This window comes from Acomys russatus, chromosome 22, assembly GCF_903995435.1.
Source record: "Acomys russatus chromosome 22, mAcoRus1.1, whole genome shotgun sequence".
Lineage (NCBI taxonomy): Eukaryota > Metazoa > Chordata > Mammalia > Rodentia > Muridae > Acomys > Acomys russatus.
Window position 1 is genome coordinate 35,583,981 of NC_067158.1, and position 6,704 is coordinate 35,590,684.

The following is a 6,704-nucleotide window of genomic DNA, read 5'->3' on the forward strand; positions in this document are numbered from 1 at the left end:
AGGGAGGAAGGCCCTAAGCACAGCATTCATAACTCTCTGCTTGCTGGTTGCAGGTGCAATGTGAGTAGCAGCCTTATATTTGATCTGCCATGAAGGACATGCCTTTGATCTTATAATTCAAATAAATCAACCTTTATTTAAGTTGATTGGAGGGGAGATCGTTGATGTTTTTGCTTATTTGTTGTTGTTACCTTTTTCGCTTTTTTTGACAAGTATTTCATCAATAAAAGAAATTAATACCCTCTCTTAGATCATGAAGTAGAGGCTTCACGGGTTCCCTTACTGCTTCTAGATGATATCTGTTAAAAAGTATTGAGGCTCTATCGGTTCTAAATGTCATTTTTGCAGTAGCATCACTGGTTGCTATGCAGCCACTGGAAATTCACAGTCGACCTGGAACTTAAGGAGGACATTGCTGGTTCCAAGTCAAAGAGATTAGAACTCTCTCAGCCCTGAAGCTAGAAAAAATAGTGTGTCATTTCCTATGGTGGTCACAACTATTCTCTAATGTCTTCTTGACTAAAAGAAAATCTAATCTAACCAATACTTGCAGTTACTAAGATAGGCCATCAACAGTGAAAATAGCTCAGTTCCAAGGAGCTAGCAGTCAAATTCAACCCCGTAGCTGGACCATTCAACAGAGTTGACCTTCAACAGGCTGAACATCTGTGATGCGCCTCTCCTTTCTAACTTAAAGGGTGTGCCAGCTGGACCTCCTTTCTCTGACTCCATGACATCTGTCCCTCTCCTACCTTTTAAAGCCATATCAGTGTTGCCTCCCTCCCCATCCATCCATCCGCTTCCCATTCATATCTACCACTTTGAGTTTGGAATATATCCTCTCTGCTCTAAACCCATCTATCTGCTCTTGGCTCCTGGTGTGGCTAGTTTTCCTACAATCTTAAGCTCTTATCAATTCAAGACATATCCCCTTTGGAGAGGCCACCCACAGACAAACAGTCTTAAGAGCCCATCATATCCCATCCCCCGATCTACATTACTGCCCTTTGTATTCACATCTGTCCTTGCACTTGTGCACTGCAACGTGGACTGATGTTCCCACATGACTGATGGTGGGATGGCTTTGTATACACCAAGTACTCTTAAAACTCAACATGAGGCTTGGCATGTGTGGATATTCAGCATAGTTTTGTACATTAAATGGTTAAGAGTTTACCAGAAGGAAATATAGATGTCCTAACAAAGTACACTCTTAATCCAGGGCTAGGCTACCATATAGCAGAGATGTATAAAAGTTATTATTTAATTATTCCCTGATTTGTAAAAATAACTTGTTGGGTACTTACTACAAGTCAGGTGTGATTTATAGATTGAGTGAAAAAAGGGGGCAGCAAACTTGATAAGTTGAAGGTTACCCTGGCTGGGTGGATAATTCAGTGTGTGAGGGTGTCTGTTATAAAGACTGACACTATTACTCAATCTTTGATGTCACCATGGTGGAAGGAAAGAGTCCATTTCTGTTAACTGTCCTCTACTCTCCACATGAACACTGTGGCATATGCATACCTACACAGAAAATAATAAGGAAATGATTTTTAAAGTCATGAAGAGAATAGGAAGGTAAAGGTGATTGCTGTGTAAGCCTGTCAATCAACATGACAGGAATCTATGTAAAGTGGAAAAAGAATTGACTCCACAATGTTGTCCGCTGTCCTTTATACATGTACTATGTATACATGTACACATAAACACACACACACACACACACACACACACACACACACACACACACACACATACTTAAATTAAAAAAAAAAATTAAAGATATCTGTCCAGGAGCCCTTTCCCTAAAACACTGTTTGCCTTTAGAATCCCAAAAGCTCTCAGTGCTACTACCGAAACTGCTGTGGTCTACTTCTGACCGTGGAAGACCATAGGCCAGGGCTGAAGCAGCTGCAATGTTGATCCAGCCTTGTCTTTCTTCACTGCGTTAATCAGCAGTAAGTCAGGCCCCTGTTGTCACCTTCAGTCTCTTTGTAAAAGATGTATCTCATACAGAAATCAGGAACGATAGTTTCTGGCCCATAGTGATTGGTAGCTCCTGTGAGGTGTCGGGCACTTTTCTAGGCACTTTATAGATATTAACTCACAGAATACTTTTTTTTTTAAAATCTCATAAGAAAAAAAAGAGAGTTAGCACTTCTATTTTCAAGATTAGGAAACATCACTATAGACAGGTTAGGAGACCTGCCTAAGGTTACACAGGAAACAATGGCTGGAATGAAAAGTAAACCAGGACAGGCTGGCTCCTTTCTATTTTGTGCTGTCAATCAAGACAGTCCACAGCCTGTGTCTGTATCCACATTCAGTTGTGAGTTGCTAGGGCATAGGCCTGTTCAAGCACAGGATTATCACATGTACAGCACATCTCATTCATAAGGGAAGGAAGCTTGTCGCAAGAGAATAAAGACATGGTTTTGAGTAAAAGAAATCTTGCTCCTAAATGTCTCAAACAAAAAGGACCAATGAGATTTGCTAGCATAATTGGAAAAGTCACAAGTATCTGAATTCAGGTACAAGAGGATCCAGGGGCCTAGATTGTATTCCAGAGTCTTGGACCCTAAGGCTGTATTGTTGGACTTTCTACTCTTCGGCAGCCTCTGTCCTTGCAGTAACTGTGGGCATTGCTAGGATTATGGATTCCTGATTTAGCACCAGAAAGAGAGATTTTCTCTGTAGATTCCAACAGAAACCTCAGCTTGGTGTCTCACTGACTGATGTGAACCTATCCTACATCCAAGCCAGTCTCTATGGCCAAGGGAGTGGCCAGCCCTGGGTCACATGTATACTTTTCCAGCCCAAAGCAGAATGGACCTTTCTGTGTCCACGGACCTACAAAAATGTCAAGTCCTCTTTTACAGAAAGTGAATATGAGATGAATCATAACACACACACACACACACACACACACACACACACACACACACACACTTCGCCCATTACCTTAGAATGTGAATTTCTTCATCAGTCAGGTCTGTATGGGTGTCACTATGATGAGTTCACACTTAATTAGGATGGGCGCCCAATCTACCGACTGGCTGCTGTTCACATAAGGAGGAGACATCACCAAAGAGGAAGGAGGCAGAATTAAACTGATGCTGCTCATAGCCAAGGGATTATAGACACTGCCAGAACCCACCTGAAGCTGGAGAAAGCCATGCACAAACTCTTGTGTCAGAGGAGCCCAGTAGCACAAGAGAACACAGTTCTGAAAAAACAGGGTACACATAGCACTTTGTTAACACAGAGAAGGTCCACGGAGAGTCTGAAATCCAGGCACGAAGAGGCTCACAGCTCAAAGCAGGATGGGTTGGAGGTAGTTCATGAGACCCTATTTCCTGTCTAGTCCTACATTAATAAGGGTATAATAATAGCAATAAGAGGGGCAGGGTAGGTGAGATGGCTTAGTGTGTAAAGGCTCCTGCTACCAAGCTGGTGAGCTGAATTTGATTCCTAAATCCCACATGGTAGGAGAGGACCAACTCCACTAATTGTTCTCTGACGTCCACATGCCTGCTGTGTGTGTGCCCAGTCACACAGGACCACATGCAAAATAAAGAAGAACACCATTTACTGTCTGCCTACTAGTTGCATACAAATGTAAAGTGGGACTTCACAGGAAGTGGTAACTTGGAAGTCCCAAAAGCTCTGTCCAGTTAGGTGTGCATGACAGGCTAGCATGCACAAGCCGTGGTCCCGCTCCTCACACAGGTAATTCTATGAAAGTAGGTTATATGTATGTTATTAAATGTTGTAGGTGCTCTTCCCACTAAGTCATTACACACACACACACACACACACACACACACACGACACACACTCACACACATGCAAAGCCACCTAGCTATGTAACCAACTTCCCTGCATGGAATACAGTAGATGGTGAGTTCTTTGAGCAAATGGCCACATCTCTGACTATTACCAGTTTGATTTTAACACATAAGCTTGAGTATCGTATCATGTGATTTTTCTCCTTGCGCTCTGTTTTACCTGCCCTTGTTTTTAGCTGCTCCTACTTGGGCTGTCTGCACCAGCCATGGGCTTCCAGACCATGCCCGCCCCCCCCCCCCCAGACTGTCAGAGAGCCACACAGAAAGACTGTGGGTTGGCTTGTGATTTCAGGCTCCTGCAGACATCCATCCTATGTGCGCAAGAATAACAATACTCTGCACAGTTTCCCAAATCTCACCAAGAACAAACTTGGAACTGGACAATTTTTTGCACAAATGGGCTATGTGCTGATGCTTCTGGGAATTGACTCTATTATTCGGACTGACATCCACAATGTGTGTATATTTTTCTTTCATAAAAGTCCTATCTTAATCCAAGATCAAACAATGTATTTTTGAAAAAAATAACTGTACATAATGATACACTTCCCAGAACTGGCCAGGTTTGTGTCTGCCATTGCCTTTGAAGAGCCAGATAGCTGAGGTAACGAAAATGTTACTTTGTTCCTGAAAACAGCACTTACTGTCATGCCTGTGTGCTGAGGACAAATCATTTACCCACTGCTTTCACCTGGCCACTTCTTGCTCTTGACTGATTTGCTTCCTAAGTGGACTGTCCTCAACCTAGTCATCATTTTTAAGTAATGTGAGAATTACTGTCACAAACAGACATAACTGTCTTAACTGTACTCTCCTCCAGATATTCCCATTGTTTCCAATTTTCCCCAAATCCAGTGACCCTCTGGTGAATATTCTTGGGTTGTTTTGTGCATTTACATGTACCCATAACAAAATCCTGAAAGCAATATCATTTTCAAGCAACAAGTAGGCAAATGCAAAGTGTTTGATTTGTGCTGCCTAATGGCCTTGCGATTAAGTTGCCTCATTATCATATCACCAGCTTTTAATTTGGCAGATGTGATACATACTTCTTAAGAAAACTGGTACAATGATTGGAGGTACAAAGAAATCGTTAAATGCACCTGGATTTTCCAGCTGCACGCCTTAAGCAGAAAGACCTCACAGTTCATCTCCCACATGTGAGAGACCCTCTTGTCCAGACATCCAGCTGTGAAGTGACAGAAGAGGGCACCATGTACAGGTATGCACTACTGTGTCTGCTTTCTGCTCTTTCACATTTAATAGTTATAGGACAAGTGTCTCGTGTTCATTCCTCAGCATGGAATATAAATGCTTCTTTTCTTTCTTTTCTTTTCTTTTCCCTTCTCTTCTCTTCTCTTCTCTTCTCTTCTCTCTCTCTCTCCCTCCCCCCCCCCCTCTCTCTGTGTTTCAGGACAGGGTTACTCTGCATAGCCCCATAGCCATGGCTGTTTTAGAACTCACTCTGTAGACCAGGCTGGCCTCAAACTAAGAAATCTGCCTGCCTCTGCCTAACAAGTACTGGGATTATAGGCATATCGGGCCTTAAATGCTACTTCCTATGTAGGTTTCCCATGAATCTCTAAATTAGAACACAACTTTTTCCTTTGATTCTTTGACTAGACAAGAGTCCCTTAGCCAATAGCCGGACTTCTGGCTACTTTATCAGGTTCATTTTCCTATCTCCCTACACCATGTCTATCCCATCCAATGCCCCAACACTATGTAGGACAGAAGGAAGCTTAGAGAGGAAAAGGAGCATCGACATCACATACTACTTTTTTTTTCCATACTAGCCTTCTTTTTACAAAATCAATAGTTTATATAACTATTCATTCACAAAAGCACACTCAATAGAATCCAAACTGCATCATTTTTATAATAAATTTCAGGTTTTCATGACTGGGTTCATTTCTAGGGAAATATGGGAGGAAACGAAGACTCTTGAGGGCTGTAAATCATAAAGCCAGAGGACTCAGGCCTCCTGTCCCTGGCTAGCTCAGCCAGTAGAGCATGAGACTCTTAATCTCAGGGTCGGTCATGGGTTCATGCCCCATGTTGGGGGCCACTTGTAGTTGGACTTTTGGCTATCTATTGGGTTCTGCTTCTTATTGCTCTACATTAGCCCTCTGTATAGAAAGTACCAGGCATAGCATGTCTCCTACTTAGCACCACATGGCAAACTAAGTTGAGATGAAGTTATTGATATCTAGCAAACAATTCAATATCATAGCATGCTGGAAAAGCTATGTTATCAAATACAGTCGCATTTCCAAAGGAATGAGTACTTATGTCCAGAGTAGCTTGCATTTCCATTCAATTGCTCAAGCTTTTGTTGGCATCATGTTGCACTGGGTACTAGGCAAGTACTGGGGCTTGTGATGACTAAGAACTATTAGTACATTTTCATGTGTGTGCAGGTGCAGGTGGAAGCGGCGGGGGGGGGGGGGACGGTGTCAATATCTCATATTTTCCTCAATTGCTCTCCACATATTAAAATACTTTATAATTATGTGTATGTATGTTTGTCTATGCTGAGGTGTGTTCATGTGTGAGTGAAGGCTCTTGCGCAATCCAGAAGATCATAGTGAATTCCCTGGAGCTGGAGTTAGAAGAAGTTGTAAGCCACTTCATATGGATTCACGGGACGAGACTCAGGTCTTCTGTAAGAGCAGGGAGTGTTCTTAGCATCTGAGCCATCTCTCCCAGCATCTCCACCATATTTGGGTCTCACAACAAAACTGACTTTGTTTATTCAGCTATTCTTTCTGGCCAACAACCCTCAGAGATTCTCTTATATCGCCTCCTCCATTCAGGAATTATAGACGTGCACCACTGTGCTGGACATTTCAT

General features: G+C 42.5%; 1 non-coding gene across 1 annotated transcript; it reads left to right on the plus strand.

Annotated features, from left to right (window-relative positions):
* Window positions 1-5,839: 5,839 nt before the first annotated feature.
* Trnak-cuu (transfer RNA lysine (anticodon CUU)) lies at window positions 5,840-5,916 on the plus strand. The gene has a single exon. It is a non-coding gene; the product is annotated as a tRNA-Lys (tRNA).
* Window positions 5,917-6,704: the final 788 nt, after the last annotated feature.